The sequence below is a fragment of the Balaenoptera musculus genome, chromosome 6 (assembly GCF_009873245.2).
Source record: "Balaenoptera musculus isolate JJ_BM4_2016_0621 chromosome 6, mBalMus1.pri.v3, whole genome shotgun sequence".
NCBI classification, from domain to species: Eukaryota; Metazoa; Chordata; class Mammalia; order Artiodactyla; family Balaenopteridae; genus Balaenoptera; species Balaenoptera musculus.
In genome coordinates, this window is record NC_045790.1 from 105,783,133 (window position 1) to 105,800,484 (window position 17,352).

General features: G+C 35.8%; 1 protein-coding gene and 1 long non-coding RNA gene across 4 annotated transcripts in view; one reads left to right on the forward strand and one right to left on the reverse strand.

Moving 5' to 3' along the window:
• Nucleotides 1–17,352, reverse strand: part of NR6A1 (nuclear receptor subfamily 6 group A member 1) — a 211,771-nt gene that overhangs the window by 130,222 nt on the left and 64,197 nt on the right. The gene's annotated exons all lie outside the window — the stretch shown is intronic.
• LOC118896670 overlaps nt 1–17,352 on the forward strand; it is a 38,473-nt gene that overhangs the window by 13,068 nt on the left and 8,053 nt on the right. Inside the window, exon 2 of the long non-coding RNA XR_005020239.1 lies at nt 15,923–16,030. This is a non-coding gene — a long non-coding RNA (uncharacterized LOC118896670). The remainder of the gene's footprint in view (nt 1–15,922; nt 16,031–17,352) is intronic.

Below are 17,352 nucleotides of genomic sequence, written 5' to 3' on the forward strand. Positions count from 1 at the left end.
AGATCTGTTGATCAACAATATGAACATACTTAACACTAATGAACTGTGTATTTTTAAAAAGTTAAGATGATAAATTTTACGTTATGTGTTTTTTACCACAGTTTTTTTTTTTTTTTTAAAGATGCAAACGGGAAGCCAGGGCTTGTTTTGTTTTATTTTGACATTTTGCTCTATTCAACCTCTGAGCAATTCTCTTGCTGTTTTACTGAACTGTAAAATAACTATGGCTAAATGAGATCTGATTTGCAGGGCACCGAAGTTCCACTTGACCTCAAGTATCTTACCCTATTTCTTGTCATGCTACTTACTTAACATTTCCTTCATTAAAATTGCTTTTTAAAAAAGCATGCTTAAAATATTATTGAAAAATAACTCAAAATGTGAGAAGTACTAAACAGAATAAAAGGTAAAACCCCACCAATTCTCTCACAACCCTACTCTTGACCCAAAGTATTATTGGTTTGGTGTGATTCCTTCCAGACCTTTACTGTAAATTTTAAAAAGTTATCATTTAAGGCCACTCTTAAGTGACTAACTCCAAGTCATTAACTAGAAATGGTCTCTTAACACAAGTCCTTGAGCCCTATGCTTCCCCTCAAACTTTTAAACCAAGCTTCTGCCTAGCTTTTTAAAATTTGTGTTTGTTCCAGTGTAAAAAGTAAAGCACACTCATCTCAAATGTACAGTTCAATGAATTTTTACAAAGTGAACACACTTGTGGAACCAACACCCAAATCAAGATATAGAGTATTACTAATACCTCTCAGAAACCTCCTTTGTGCCTCCTCACAGTCATTATATCCTCTCAGTAAACGTAACCACTATTCTGACTTCTATCACCACAGATTAGTTTAGCCTATTTTTGAACTTTACATAAAGGTAATCACATATTATATAATCTTTTGTGTCTGGCTCCTTTTGCTCAACATTTTGTATAGGACATTCATCCATGCTGCTGCATACTGTGATAGTTTGTCCGGACAGTATTCCACTTTACAGATTATACCACAATTCATTTACCCATTCTACTGTTGATAGATATTTAGTTGTTTCTAGTGTGGGACTATTACAAATAATGCTGTTATGAACATTCTCATAAATGTTCTTTCAGCATACACTTTATCCATTTTTGTTGGGTATATGCTTAGACATGGAATTGCTTATGTTCAACTTGCAAAGGTACTCCTGAAGAGTTTTCAAATGTTTGCACCAACTTACACTCTACTTCTGCTGGCAGAAGTTGAGTGTTACAGTTGTTCTCTCCAATGCTTTAAATGGTCAGTTTTTTTGTTTGTTATTTTAATTTTAGCCATTCTGGTGGCCATGTGGTAGTATATCATTTAAAAATTTTTTTCATTATTCTGATATCTAGTGATGTTGAGTACCTTGGGCCAGAGTTTGATAGGTATTTGGGAGGTAGATTTAATAAATCTAAGTGACCAACCGATTGAAGAGAAAGAAGAGAAAATCTAGAATGATAGAAAAGGGAAATATATTTAGGAAAGGAAGAAGGGACAGAAAAACGTACTCATTTCTGAAATTATTAGATTTGACTCTGCCAATGGAAATGGGTGAGACACGAGATTCAAGACTTGAATGCAACTACTGAGACTCAATGGGACACATAAAGGTTCTCACTTTAAAAAATAATTTAAAACAAACAAAAATCTCCAACACCACATCTTAGGTGGTAAAGAAAATAAACTTACAATCCAAAGGAAGCAAGATAAAGATACACTAAAGTGCAGTATTTCAAAAACAGAACCTCATAGATGCTTATGATTTTCCCCACTATAACTTCTAGAAATTCCTGTGAAGATAAGAGAAACAAATCTATAAAGAGTGATGAGTCCAGCAAATGGAATTAAAGAAAAATTCAAAGCCTTAATAAAGGACAAGTTCACTAAATCAGATAGACAAGGATCTCCTGTGTTCAGACAAGAAGACTATCTGTGACACCTCAAGTTTCTCTATTATGAGAACATGAAGAAGAAGAAAAGAAAGGCTCACAATTAATCAACAAACTATGTGAGGATTAAAGACGAGAAACAGATTTGGAGCTAGGCTCAGTCTTCTGAGATTCACCTCATCATTGGAATATCTATAGCTAATTATTGCTTCTCTTTAAGTATTATGTGGTATCAAGAGCTTGGGGTCTGGAGACAGGCAAACCTGTATTTAAATCCTAACTTTCTATCTCTCCTTAGCTATTTTTTTTAAATTTTTTATTTTATATTGGAGTATAGTTGATTAACAATATTGTGTTAGTTTCAGGTATATAGCAAAAATAGGCAAGAGACCTCCTTAGCTATTTTACTCCAGGCAAGTGACCATCTCTAGCTTCAGTTTTCTCATATCCAGAATGAGAACAGTAATGATCCACAAAACTAATGTGAACATTAAATGAGATAATACAAAGTAAAGCACTTAAATACAATGCCTGACCCATAGTTAGGCTCTCCATAAATGCTGGATATTATCATCTGCAAAATGGGACCAATTCACATACCCATTAAGATTGAAAAGTAAAGTGACATGTATAATGCCTAGCTATAGGAGGCACACAAATGGTAGATATTATTATTACCCCCTACTTTTAGGGAACTCTGTATCATTCAATGTCAAACTGCATATGAAATGGTATAGTGCACTGATTAAGAACACAATGGGTCTGAAACTCCTGAATTTAAATCCTGGCTCTGCCACTTAGCTATGTGATCTTGGGCAAGTTATTTACCTTACTTTGCCTTCCTGTTTTTATCTGTAAAATGGAAAAAATAATAAGCATCTATCTCATTGGACTGTTGTGAAGATGAGACAACCCTTCTTTTTAATTGCTTTATTTATAAAGCTCTAAAAACAAAACCTGGAACATAAGTACTACATAAGTATAAGCCGTTATTATTTTAATAGCAGCAGTATACATGTTTTGTCTGAGACTTCTGCATCAAAGAAATGGGGAGGGAATTCCCTGGCAGTCAAACTCCATGCCTTCATTGCCAAGGGCCTGGATTCGGTCCCTGGTTGGGGAACTAGGATCCCACAAGCTGCACAGCACGGTCAAAAAAAAAAAAAAAAAAGAATTGGGGAAATAAGTTTGGACATAAACAATTTAACATTCTTCTTATGGATAAGAGAAGCCCAATGAAAATATTCATATACTCATCCTCAAAAATGGAGGGAAAAAGGCTGAAAGAATAACAAGTTACACACAAGAACTGTTATCACTACTAAGGAAATATGACCTCATCTGTCCAGAAATAGTTAGGGGGAAGAAAATGTGCTTTCTGGCTCTGCCCTAACTGTGCAACAATTCAGATGAAGGAAGCCTACATTGCACAGAGAGAAGGAAATAATTTTTCCTATTTTTACCTTACAAGAGCCTGATAACCAACAGAGCTACCTAGAGAGACTGGTGCATCCTCCTATCTTTTTTAGATAAACGAAAGACTGCTTAGAACAGAATAACCAATTCTGGAAGCCTTCTTAGAAATGTCTTTCTGCATTATTCTGACATCTTTCCACACTCCACAAATCTTCATTCCTGGGCAAGTCAGAAGAGGTATCTAAAGAGGCAAAAATGCCAGCGAGTAGCATACTTTAGAATTAAAAAGAAATCCCATGCTTGTTCTTAGGTCACGATGTCAATCCTGTGGACTGGTTCTTGTAGCTAACTCACAAAATGAACAAAATACTGAACTGCGTCGACAACAAATAAAATCAGTAAATTGTAGCTTATCTGTTTAAGAGTTTATGCCTTCTACCAGACTGTGGGCTTCTTGAAAAAAGATCTTATTCATCATTAGCATCTAGTACATTGCCTGGTACACACAGAGAGTTCAATAAATGGTGACTGAATTTAGTCATTGAGCACCTCCCCTTGTAAAAGGTACTATGTTAGGTGCCAGAGAGCCTGTAATGGTTCACTTACGTTGATGCCAAAACATTTTAGACTATTTAAAAATTAAACAAGGCCAGATTTGGTTAAGGAGCTGCAGCTGCAGTTGCACCCGCTCTCATCCCAGACTTAACTCCGAACAGCAAGGCTACCCTCCTCTGCATGCCTGTGGAAGCAAATTAAATATTTCCCTCAAATGATGGAGAGCCTCTTCCCATGCAGCTCTGGTGTGGTGTTCTTTCTGCTCAGCAAAGGAGGCAAACTCCAGAATCTCTGGTCATAAAAATGTGATGTTAGCAAGAACAGGTGCTGAGTAAGCCTGGTACACTTCCAAATGAAGTCTTGCCATCTAGAATTCTGAATTGAGGATGCCAGACTCAAGACCATCTGGATTTGCTCCTCTGGCTTTGAGCTTTCTCTAAGAGAGGCCGGGAGAAAGTATGCTGTTGCCAGTATGTGTAATGTGTAATTGCATACTCAAATACTGTACTTTGGATAAGAGTCCAAGACTTGGCAAATGGATGGAATGTAGCACGTGGAACATTCTGAATAGAGAACCATGCAAAGGGAAGGGTTTCCTCACAAAACATAAACTAGGCAAGGTGTGAATTGCCCCTCTGTGTCACATTTTGGAAAAATTCACGCAGGATAATAAATACTTGGGAGTTGGGTGGGGCGGGGGGGGATGCTCAGAAGTATGTGAGAGGCAAAACAGTACCATTACCTCAGAAAGCAGTAAGTTTATCTAACAATAATTCTTTATTTCCCCTCCCCCAATGAGATAAATATATGTGATTATAATTTGGTACATACAGAAAAAAATATCAAGCTGTGGACTCTGGCAGACAGACAGTGTTGAAATTAAACAGTGTGAGCTCTGGCAGCTGCACTATGTACTCTTTCAAATTCTGACATCATTACTCTGGTAAGGGCCCTGTACCAAGTTGGCGTGGGTTCTAATGTGGTTTAGAGAGAGAAGTTCTTGCCTTTTTTAAAAAAGATGACCTACAAATAGTCTTTTTCATACAACAGGGAAATAAGTATTTCCCTTTACCCCAGATTTTGTTTTAAAGGACAAAGCCATGTTGCCAAGGTATTAAGAAAGTGTTAGAAATGATTCTGAGATTTTAAAGGCCACTCAATACAAGCTCTAAAAAGACATCTAAAACAGTACATGAATGTCTCTTAAACTACTGATTATCCTTTTGTGGTAATAAAGAGTCAATTACAAAGAATGCTAATTTTCTTCATATTTATACTCTGACATTGGCAGCTTAGGTATCCTTTGGAGGCCAAGAATGGGGAGCCCTCCCTGCTTCAGCCATAAGAACTTGGACAAGTTACTTGACATCAGATCCTCAGTGTCCTCAAATGCTAAGTGAAATAGTAACATCACCCCACAAGATACTCCTCACAATACCAAGTATATGGCAAATCCTCAATAAGTATTAGATAGACTTATGAAAGAGCCTTTAAAATCGATGCTTAATTAGAACTTAATAGAGCTAAGTGGTCTGACTTTTCTCCACTCAGATTCAAGAATGGAAAGAATTTACATATAAGCTGGTTTTAAGATCAAGACCAGATTTGTCCTCTTTCACCAAGTGATATCACAAAAACAAGATTTCATTCTCCTCTCCAGTAACATCCAATAAAACACAAAATTCCAAATACGAAAAATGACAGGTTAAAGAAAAGAGAGAATAAAAAACCACCTGTAGCTCTCATAAAGTAGATATAATTTGACTTGTTTAGAGTGACAGGATTTTTCATTTCATTTTTATCATGAAACATTTTAAATTTTCATAAAAACAGTGATAATAGTAAAATGAACTATCAACTCCTATTCAACAATGATCAAGATTTTGCCACATTTGCTTCAGAAAAGATTATTACTATTTTACTTTTTGAGGTATAATTTACATACAGTAAGGTGAACAAACCTTAAATAAGTCTGATTAATTTCTACATATGTATACATACATGTAACTACCACCCAGAACAAAATTATGGAACATTTATAGCAGCCCACAGATTCCCTTGTAACCTTTTCCTCCCAATGTATCTAATACTCTGAACTCAGATAGCATTATTCTTCACTTGTTAGGTTTTCTTTTCACCATTAATAATCAGATCTAGGCTTTACTTTTCTGTTTTCTTAAGTAGTTTGCTAATGTCTATTTCAATCGTACATTTTTTGGCCATAATGATGCAATTAAACATAAGAAATTTATGCAAGACTCAAAGTAGTAATAGTAGAAACAGGCAAAAGACCTAAAATATGTAGTTTAAAAAAAAAGAAGTCTACATATTTAGAATGCCTGTAAGCCCTCCAACATTTTAAAGGGGGCAGAAGACTGAGAATGCTAGCATAAAAGTGACCAAAAGGAAAAGTGGAATTCATTTTGATTTAAATAAATCCTAAAGAAAATACACTAGACAGTTTTTAAAATAAGGTCTGTACATTTCTAAGCCATTTTTAAGAGAACATTCAACTGAAAATTTAAACCCTTCACATGTTGATTTTTATTGCCTATCAGTGTCTGAATAAATCCCACCCCAATTACATTTTCTTTAAAGTTCACAACCATTTTAAGGTCATGCTCTCATGCCTAAAAGCTGACAGTCTTCCTAAATGAGCCAGATCCCTACACAATATTAGACCTAGTACACATACAAATTTAAAGCTAATCAACAGCTTTTTCATGGAGTAAAGTCCTATATTTGGTATGTACATATCACCACCTGTCAGTTACTGTATAATTTAGTATTTCAATCAAATGACACAACCTAGTTGATCTGATATATTTAGCAATATGCACCACTGTTAAATTAATATAGTCATGTGACTGGACAACATATATACTAAATTACTTTGGCATATGCAAACCAAGCAATTCTAGGGTCAACTGGAAAACAGTGGAGTGGGACAGCATATCTCAGTGCAGCGACAAATGCAATAATCACTACCTTATCAGAAGTGTTGTTGGAAGCATTAACTAAGATAACTCAAAGAAAGGGTGTTACTTCTCTCACCTCCTCAGCACTCCTCACCCCCTTCGATTTACATGGACTAAGCTGTGATTTGACAGAAATGCCCCCTCCTCACCTCCACATCCTACAGCAGCACAAATATTCTACTTCTAAAAGCCATAATTTTCACGAATTCATTTGTGTAACCAAGTACCTCTGAAAGACTTAAGAACTGAACTTTGGGATAAATTCCTTTAGTCGGTTTGCTTTCATATAACTTAGTTAAGTCTCCACTGGAAATAAAAATTTGAGATGGTATTAAGAAAGCCCCAAAGGGAAGAACTCCAGCCCTAAGTACTTCCTAGAAACAAAAAGATAAGCTGAGGGTATATTAGGAAGCAAAGATACCCAATTTGCATGTGGCTTACAAAGAACTGACAACTAGTCTCCTTCCTCTACCCAGACCTCAAGTTTCCACTCACAATGCTAGCTAAGCATTTATGGTTAGTCCCTTATACAGATGTTACTCTTTAAATAATCTTTTTATAGAGACTATACAAAAATAGAACAATTATCATACTGGCTGCTTCTGATCACTGTTTATTTTGGAGACATAAATAACCCCCTGCCCGCTACTGGCTTTATTGTGACTGACACCTTATGGAGGGCGCTTTGATCTCCAAATTGATTTATTAAGCTGCAAACTGACTATCTCATGTTAAAAAGATTAGCAAGCTTAACTTTTACAACCTTCTTCCATCTGCCTTCATCCAAAAAGTAAATGTAGTATCAACTCAAATCAGCAACCCCTCCCCAATTATCTTATCATAGAACCATCTCTCAGGAGCCAAAAAGGGTACTACTTAATCAACACTAGCAATATAAATAAAAATCTTCACATTTTTCATTGCTTTTCAAACCTAGGAGTTGAAAATAAAACATCTGAACCCACTCCGCTCCACCAAAACAGATGCATACTGCAACTTTTAGAGTAGACAGATTATAGGGTTATTAGTCACATCTCAAAAGGAAATATTAAGCATATTTTTAAAACTAACTTAATATTTAAATGATTTCATTTATATACTATTTAGATAAACAATGAATTAAATTTAATTCACTGTTAATAAAATATGTTTATATAAATATTTATCAAGTGCCTGATACATATCTGAACAAAATGCTTGTTTTCAATGAGTTTACACAACTGTAATACAAGGTACACCATGAGAAATGTTATAGAATCAAGGAGGAAAGACGAGATACCAGGAAGACGTCTAGGAAAGCTTTAGGAAAAATCTGGCATTGGGAAAATAATTAATTCTACCCAGTCCAGCCCATATTGCTTTCACCCCTCTGAGCAATTAGGCATATACTGGAAAGTCTGGCAGCAGACAGACCAAGGTTCTGTGACTTTGACCAAATCACACCCCCTATTAGAGTCTCATGTATAAAGTTAAGTGTAATACCAAATACCTGGCAGAACTGTTGTGAAGATTAAATGTGAATGATTTACATATTTATATAGATTTTTATACACTACATATACATATATAATACATATCTATATATTTTATCTATACAAACTTTATTGTAAATATATACTTACATATATGTGACATGTTGAATACAGTATATTTATGTGTGTGTGTGCATATATGTATATGTACATAAAATCACAATGGATGGTGAAATGTTAACTAAGCCTAATGTGGTAATTATTTCACAATATATGTACATCAAACCATCATGTTGTACACCTTAAACTTACACAGTGATATATGTCAATTATTTCTCAATAAAGCTGGAAAAAAATCACAAGGCCTGACACTGAAAGGATGCTCAAGAAAAGGAAGTATTATAAATACCTACTAAACACTGAACCCTATGCAAGGTACTATTCACCTCTGCATCTGGACAGTGCTTGATATGTTGTTTAACTGCTAAGTTTCCCCAAGATCATAAAAGAGCAAATCCCATGTGATTTACTTCTTATCTACCCACAAAGAGAATAAAACCACACATAGTAACACATGTCCAACTGCTATCTGTTAAGTAAATTGAACTAACTTCGTTATAAAAAGGTAACTGAACAAACAGAAGGATCAGCAAGACTCAGAAAATACACGATGTTTACCATGAGAACATAAAAAAACTGACTTTTTAAGTATAGCAGAAAAAAGAAATTGTTAGATATATTATTTAGGCAATTTATATTGATTGATCAACCTATACTGAGCTCCACTACGTGCAAACTAAGCCCTTTGGGGATCCCAGAACAGGCTGTCTTCTCTCCAGCAGCCTACAGCAGCCCTCTGAGTCTGAAGGGATTAAGGAAGTTTCCACCACTTGCCTAGAGTTTCCTAACATTTGGAACTCCACAGTAGTGGTTCTCAAAGTGTGGTTCATAGATGTCCCCAAGACCCTTTTCACAGAGTCTGCAAGATCAAAGCTATTTCTGTACTAATTATAAGACATTATTTGCCTTTTTCACTTGACATTTGCACTGATGGGGCAAAGCCAATGTTAAGTTAAATCGCTGGCCTTAGCGCTGATTAAAGCAGTGGCACCAAAATATACTGATAGTCATTGTATTCATCACTGCCACACACTGGGGGGTACAGGTGCAGCAGGGGAGGGGGGAACCCAGCCATTTTAACTGAAGAATGTCTTTGATGAAGCAATAAGATTTATCGGTTTTATTAAATCTTGATGCTTGAGTACATAATTTTTTTATATTTTGTGAACAAAATGGAAGGTACACATAAAGCAATTCTACTGTACACTGGCTGTCCCCAAGGAAATGCACTTTGAGCTACTGTTTGAGTTGTATACTCAACTAGCCAATTTTTTCATGGATCACCAATCTACTTGAAAGAACAACTAACAGAAAATTATGGTAATTCAGACTTGGATGTTTGACAGATTTTCTTGAAAATGAACAAAGTGAGCATGTCATTTCAAGGAGAATAACTGACAGTCTTTGTTGCCAATGATAAAATTCAAGGCTTTAAACAAAAATTAGAATTTTGGAAAATTTATATCTGCCACTGTGTGCTTCACACAGCTTCCCAATATTTAAAAGTGTTTCCAAGGACTTCCCTGGCTATCCAGTGGTTAAGACTTCGCCTTCCAATTCAGGGGGTGTGGGTTCGATCCCTGGTCAGGGAGCTAAGATTCCACATGCCTCACGGCCAAAACACCAAAACATAAAACAGAAGCAATATTGTAACAAATTCAATAAAGACTTTAAAAATGGTCCACATCAAAAAAAAATAAATAAATCTTTTAAAAAAATAAAAAGAATAGTATATACAATTATCTGAAGAAACTATTAAAATTCTCCTCCCTTTTCCATATATATATGTATGGATAGAGGCCAGATTTTCTTCGTATACCTCAGCCAAAATAACATATTGAAACAGATAGAAAGCAGATGCAGATACATGCAGATATGAGAATTCAGTTGACTTTTATAAAGCCAGACATTAAAGAGAGCTGCAAAAATATAAAATAATCCCACAGTTCTCACTAAGCTTTCTGGAGAAAAAAATAACTACTTTTATACTTATTTTTATTTTAAAATGTTATTTATGTTGGTATGTAATGGGTTTGTTTTTATTTCAAATGAATTAATAAATATTTTAATTTCTCAGTTTTAATTTCTAATACAGTAAAGTGATAGCTATAATCCAAATAAACAAAAGCTCCTGGAAACCTCAATAATTTTTACAAATGTAAAGAGTTTTTGTATGGCAAGAGATCTTAGAGATCTGACCTTGGGTTTGGTTGACATAATTTTTGTTAATGGAAAACTATGAAAACTGAAGTAACATACAGCACAGTCAAGACTGGGTCTCCTGACTTCAATTTTACATTCATTCTGGACCACGATTCCTGAATTCACTAAGACAATAATTTAGAAGCCCCTCATTCCATTCTTCCCAGTAAGCAGGAAGTTTGACCAAATAATTACAACAGTAACAGTAACTGAAATTTGAATGTTATGTCCTAGGTATTTTTATATTGCTGCTTTCACTTAATTCTCACAACAACCCTGTGATATAAGTACAATTAATTACTAACCTCTACATGAGAAGCAGAAGTTAAACCAGAAGTCAGAGAGCTACTTAATGGCAGAGATGGGATGTGAAAATAACACTTCTAACAGAGAGATACATCAGCAAAAAAGCTTCCTCGTAACTCTCAATCAAAACATTTGTGTGGTCACCAGCAGGGGCATTTAGGGAAATACAGGACCTGTGACTCTGGCCCAGTACACCTTCAGACGCAGACAGAACAAAACACTAGCCTGGAGTATGGCCACACAAATTTAGTTCAACACTAAATGGCAAGAAAACAAGCAAATAGGGAGATGTGCTAGATAGATATATAACCAAGTGCCTCTCTTCCTCAACCATCCAGTGACTCTACCATCACCCATTAAAAAGAAGTGACAGGAGTCAAGGGTGAAGGATTTGTTACTGACACACAGCTGGGGCAGTGAAAACTCCTGGCAGGTGTTCTCTAAGCTATAACTCCTCTCCTATGCAAACTAACCCCCAAGCTGAGTCCTCCTGGCTTTATCACACTGAGGCTCGACAAGAGCCATCATTAGTGTCCAAACTCCACTTTTTCCAGGCTGATGACATGTGTCAGACCTTGATTCCCGGTGCTACTCCTGCCTGCCAACTCCAGGAAGACTTCTGTAATGGCTTTGGGTTTTTAAAAAATACTTCAAGTCACAAGGCAGCAGCTGACACCAACTCCCTCCTGAGGATGGACACTTGGCCAGGAGCCCAAGCTGAAGTGGATTTGGAGATTCTTGATCTTTTTTGAAATCATTCCTAACTTCTCACTGGCAATTAAAATAAAATCCTCCCCAGAGAACAGCCAGAGGTTGGGCAAGCCTCTTCCATCCAGTGGTAGTCACCTTTGATTAGAGAAAAGTGTTAAAGTGTAGCAGCAACTGAGAAATGTCAGAGCCTGGAGGGCCTTCAGAGTTTTGATCACTTACGGCTATTTCTCATTTCATACCATGAACAGTTTCTAAGCCAACACCACTCAGCATTGCTTACTTAGTCAAATGCTTCAGGTCAGCATACCAAACTCAAGTCAATGGTCCGTTTGCACTAGTTCTGAGTGCCTCCCTAAGGCTAAGATGTTTGACTTGCCAGGCAGATGACCTTATGTGCTCTGCAGATGCCCAAGAGGACATCAGGAAACATCCACAAAAAACTGGCTTTTTCATGGTGGAGAGGTAGTGTGGTATAAGTGAACACACAAATGCAAGCACACACACAGAGTCAAGGATTTCAATTTTGATTCGCTGTGTGACTTGGGGTCTTCATTTCCCTTCAACATCTGTTTCCTTATCTATTAAAGAAAGATCTTAGCCTAAATCAGAGATTCCCAAATGTCTGTGGAATGGCTACATCAGAACCCTCCAAGGGCTTGTGAAAACTACAGAACCTATTCCTAAAGGATCTGATTTACTGAGTCTAGGGTGATACCTAGAAATCTGCATTTTTAGCAATCTATATTCCCCACCACCACCACTTTTAATTCTGATGCAAAGTCAGGTTTGGAAATCATTAGACTAAATGACCTCTAAGACTCCTGGTAGCTTTGAAAGTTATAAAACTATAGACTGGAACTTATTTTCTATTCTTTCATCCCAGAATGTTTTCCCCTATCCACTATTAGCATTCCCACTCAAACATCAGGATTGTCTAATTTCAGGTTAGCAATGGAGACATAAGTCTAAGAGCAGTATGTCAAGTATTAATAGCTTACCCAACCGAGTACACTGCTATTTCATTTATGAAAGTAGATCTAAGCACAGCTTTTCTACACAATATACATAGAAAAATAAAACTTTTAAGACATCATATTTTGCAAAGATTCAACTATTTGCTGGAAACAGTCAAGAAAAACAACATTTAAAAAGCATTTTCCCTAAATGTTATGAATAACTAAAAAGTTATGGAATTAATATACTTAATTAGTACTTGTGACTCATGATGCCTTAACACAAAGCTATAATCTAACTGAGGCAATAAAAAACTTTATAACAATAGAGGTCAAGTTTTTAAAGCATAAAGTACCATATGATTAAATTTTTAACCCAATAAACTAAAATAGGCCAGAGGAGAAATCAAAGTCCTACATTACTGATACATCAACAGTATTTCATTATAAAAAAGGAAAGATTGAGTCCTCTGATCACTGTTCTTGTTTATTTCATTAACTGGTTGTTGCAAACACATGCCTGTTGCTCTAAAGGACTCTCAAAAATCTCCTCCAACACTTTTCACACACTGTAATAAAACCCAGTATTCTTTCCAGCTCATTCCTTAATTCCCATGAATATTAGCTACTGCATGATTTGGGTTCCTATTTCTTTTACAACTTTCAACGCCTAACTCATTTATGTACTCATTTATCTCAGCTAGACAACAATCCTTGGTACAGAGTTACTTAGAAGAGTTCACTGATTACAGATATCCTGTGAATTAATTTACCATGGAAAAACGGAGTCCTGCTTCCAGTGGGTTTGCAAAATAATCTAAAATAGTAATACCTCAAAACACATGAAGTCACTGTAATTAAGGGATGGAGAATTCAGGTGGCCTCTAGAATATTTTGATAGGCTTTGAAGTGTGCATCCCATAATGCCTTTGGCACTTGACCAATCTGCTATCTCACTGAGTTGGCCTCCCACCTCCTGTCTTCTAGACTCATCTGAAATAGCTGAAGAAACCTGATATAAAGTTGCCATGTCAAACAGTAAAATGTTCCAAGCTATTAAGTTTAAGTTTCTATTCCTACCTCTCAACTCCTTGGTAAAAACCTCAAGCAGGCTAAATATAATAAAGACCAATAATTCCATATACAACTGCAATCTTTGGCACACTGTTTTTTCCCCCCTTCCTAATATTCAAGTAAATACTCTGAATTTAGCAGCCTCCTTTGTAATCTTTGCCTTGAAACAACACAATTTTTCAGCCTAACTTAAAGCCAGAATTAGTAGTCAAAGTGCTGGAATCAGATCCAAACCAAATGGTTGCTGGGCAAGTTGTTGCAGGGAGGCAGGAGATAGGGAACTGCTGCAAAATAAGATAAATTCATTCAAATATTTGTGTTAACTTCTCTTCCGGCAACTTATTTTAGAAAGTTGCTAACTGTACAAGCACAGAGTTACTAATTAATGATTAGTACCTACAATTAGTACAACACTTGATGAAGTCTAAATATCCACTCTTCCAGAGACCATCATTATATTACATCTTTATAGTTATCATTGTCCTAGGTTATACTGCACAGGTTATGCTATAGGGAAAGGTGTGACTAGATGATGGTGAGTCTGCACTACTGCTGGCAAGTAGCCACTCCTAATAAGATGGAGACTGAGATTTCCAAAAGTAGCAATATTACACCAGTGACAATAGATTGCAAAATCTTGGTCTAAAGCTCTGGTCAGAATTTCTCATCCTGAAGTTCGTAGGGAGGCTATGGATGGGTTCTTAGATTCCATAAATGAAACTCCTTTCAAATTTTTGTGTTTACGTGCATGTATTTAGGGAGAGAATCCATAGCTTTCCACAGAGTTTTAAATTATATATCTAACTTAATCCTCACAATCAATATGAGATAGGTACTAACATTATTCTCATTTTTACAGATTGAAGAAATTGAAGCTTATAGGAGATAAAAACTTTACATAAGGTCACAAAGAAAGTGGCAGAGCATTAATTTCAAAAATGTCTTTAAAACACACATATACATATGTATATTATGTATTAGCTAGTCAGACATTGTTTTAATTATAAAAGAAGGTTTTTACATTAGTGTATAAGCACTGGAAACCAAATTCTGGGCAAAACACGCAATTTTATTTAGTAACGTAAATAATAGTTGTAAATGATTTTAACAATTTAAATCATTTTGAAATAACTTATATAAAAACACAAACCTGACATGTATTACCTCATTTAGTCCTCAGAACAGTCCTATGAGGTAGATACTATCATTATCTCCATTTTATAGATAAGACAACAGAGAAACAAAGAGGTTAAATAAGGTCACATAGCTATTAAGTTGCAAAGTCAAGATTCTGGCTCTGAAGTCTGTGCTCTTTTAATATTGCTTCCCCAAACAATTAATATATGAAAAATGTAAACTATGGTCACTTCAAAGGGAAAAAAAATAAAGGCAAATAAAAATCAAATTGGAGAAGTCTATCATGATAAGGTACTTCATTTATTCTATTTAGCACATATAAACCAAGAGCAATGAGAAGAGAGACCTACCAATTATATTTGCATGCTACTTTCACATACATAACCTCCTGTGATTTTCACAGCTGTGTGCACAGGAAGAGCGAGTGCTATTTGTCCAGCATCTTAAAGATGAGTTAACTGATGCTCTGAGGGGTTACTCTCAATACTATTCACCATTATCTGAACTTGCCTGCCTCTAGGATTTCCTGTACAGAGTTTTGGAATACCTTTCCTTCTCTGTCTAGTAAAGATTCAACTAAACCTTCAAGGCCCAGATCAGATGTGACCATTTAGATATGCCTTTCCTGGCACTCCCTCCTAGGCAGAATTAACCCTTCTTTTCTCTATTCTCCCTTAACATAGTTCATACCATTTCGTCAGCACAGCAGTCATCCTCTTTGTCATCAGCTGTGTCTATGTCTAGTTCTCTGCGTAGACACTGGGCTCGGTGATGGCAAGGGCTGTATGTAGGAGAAAGGGTTCCTAGAAAAGATTCTGCTGTTGAGTTAGGAGAAGGATGAAGCAGAACACTGGCAGTTTGGCTAAGAGAAACATGGATGCATGCTGACATTTTGTCGTCATCTTTATAACTTAAGACTTTGTCCTCAAGAATAGCAACATTACTTCAAACACTTCTAGAGATGTTCCCTGTATAGTGCTTGGGAAGTTATTGGCAGACAGCCACCTGAGACAGTGACTCCCCTTCTATGCTACTAATCTCTCAAATACATATTGTTTTATTAAATTTATGCTTCTTGTTTCTTTCAAGTATATCAAGAGGCCTCAAGAGGACTATGAAAACATTTACATCTCCAACTCAGAGCAATGTGGGTTTCACAATATTTCGTAGTTACCTCTGGAAAAGGAAAGAAAGGAGGTAAGTGAAACAATAAAGGATGGCATGGTGAGTTTTGACAAACTCAAAACCAGTCTAAATCAATTTATTAATTTGGACCAATTTATTAAATGTGTAGTAGCTTCTATAATCTAATTTAACCCTCAACTTTTTTAACCCCTAGACTTCTGCACTGAGTACATACATCTCTTGGCCAAACTCACTGAAAAGATCCAATGCGTGCCTTAAACTTGCTTGATGATAAAAACTAAACTTAAGGATTTAAAGCAAATTGAAGGAATGAAGATAATGAAGGCCTTTATTGCCCTAAAAATTAATTGTCTCAAACACAATGGGAAACACCCCTATGTCACTTTAGAAACCTTTCACTCTTCTCTAGTTTTTCAAGTCTACGAAAAGCATTCTTTTTAGAATGCCATGAATTTAAGAAAGCGTATTTTGTAAACATCTAATGGTTTGGGGGAGCAGAGGTCAGTATTTTTTTAAAGCCTGACTATTTATCAGAATGGAATAAGACACTGACTTCTCTTCATATTATCAGGCCAAGGAGAAGACCATTTAAAATAAACCCATTAAGGAGTTTTTAAAATACCACACAGTAACAGTTGCTTGATTTTTTGTTGTTGATTGTATACAATTTACTGTCATAATACTGAGGACTCAACAAAGCTGGCTAACTGAAGTGTTTTGACAGAGGGTGAGATAATTAAACTGATGTAGAACGTAAACAGTTTATATCCAAACCAAATTCTCAGTGGCTGATTTTTTTTTTAATGTGTACCATTTGGCTGTTTAAAAATGAATTTGAGAACAGTCAACCTTTAATATTTAAACTTAAAGCAAATGGTAATAACTATCCCGGATTAAAGATTAACCTCAATTCAGCCAGCAGTTCTGTAAGCACTTTTTCTATGGAGCATGCCTGGATCCCTCCCATTATAAACCTTATATTCTGAAAAATTCCATGTAGTTAATTCATTTTCCAGATTTTTCATCAAGGACATTCAACAGGCAATAAAAAATAACCAGTATATCTACAATGCACTGATACCATTTCTGACAAAAGCTAAGACACCTGACATTTTAGTTACTCTCTGTGACCTTACTAAGGAGAAATACAGGCTTCTATTAGGTGGTAGAGTTTTTATTTTTTGCTTTTTCAATATGGAAAATAGACTACCCCTGAACCTCTGTGGTAACTTGGTGATCCAGGATCTCAGCTAGAGAGATCACCAATTATAAAGGTCAATTTTTTTTATCTTCTTCTATGAAACATTTCACCTACTATTATTACAGGCAAACAGGAAGAGGATGTTTACTTGTTTGACTTAGATCTCACTGAA